We start from the raw sequence: 1,183 nt of genomic DNA on the forward strand, positions 1-1,183 counted from the left end.
GTGTAACATATTTAAGTTGCTCAGCTATAATTCGAGGGCTGCAAAATGCCATCAATAGACGATTGTGTGGTTGCAGTGACTGACTGTATCGTCCAGGCAGCTGCTCATTTTATTCCTAAGCCCTCGACACGTTTTCCACAGTATCCTCGTCCATGGTGGAGTTCTGCCTGCCAGGAAGCATGGAAGGCTCAAAAACGGGCCTGGGATACCTTCCGACGGTATCCCTTTCTTTCTAACCACATTGTTTATCAGTGGGCCTGTGCCCATGCTCGGCAGGTTCGACGTCAAAGCCAAAAGGATTCTTGGATTAAGTTCACTACTAGCATCTCTTCTACCACCAGTTCCAAAACTGTATGGGACAAGATTCGGAAAGTCACTGGGAGGTATGGTTCCCATCCCCTTTCCATCTTGCTCTCCAATGGCCAGGAAGTTGGTGATGTCCAGAGCATTGCTGATGCTCTCGGCCACAGCTTTTCTCGTGCTTCTAGCACTTCTGTTTCTTTACCTGCCTTCTTGGCCATCAAGTCTCGGGCAGAGCGATCGCCTCTATGATTATAATCGCCCCTTTACACTGGCGGAACTCTAACTTGCTCTTCATCGGTCTGGTAGTACATCGGTCGGACCTGTTCTCGTCGATATTCAACAACGACTGGCCCAATTTTCTCTATCTTCTGCTTCCATCCAGTTTTACTTGATACCTGGCCACGTCGGTATTCACGGGAACGAGTCCGTCTGCTCTGGTGCCGTCACGGCCGTGCCTGTCCCGTACGTACATGGACCACGGTTCTATCTTTGGCTTAGCAACGTCATAACAAGCTTTTCCAGATCAAACCTTCTACTGGTCTTTGGCCGTCTTGCTTCCGGAAGAAGGAAGTAGTCCTGGCAAGGCTACGCATTGGCCACAGTTTTTTAACCCATCGTTTTCTTTTATCCGGTATTGACCCATCAATGTGTAGCCATTGTGACAATCAAGTCACAATAGCCCACATTTTACTGTCGTGCTGTCGTTACGACCGTGAGCGGTGACACCATTTTAGACACACATTTTCTAAGAGTTTACCCCTGACGTTGGACAGTGTCATTGGTAATGGTGACACTGTCCGACTAGATTGTGTTTTTAATTTTTACACACTATAGGTCTTTTTAATTGTATATAAATCTTTTATCGACATTATTTTGGTTA

This window comes from Limulus polyphemus, unplaced genomic scaffold (genome assembly GCF_000517525.1).
Source record: "Limulus polyphemus unplaced genomic scaffold, Limulus_polyphemus-2.1.2 Scaffold4494, whole genome shotgun sequence".
NCBI classification, from domain to species: domain Eukaryota; kingdom Metazoa; phylum Arthropoda; class Merostomata; order Xiphosura; family Limulidae; genus Limulus; species Limulus polyphemus.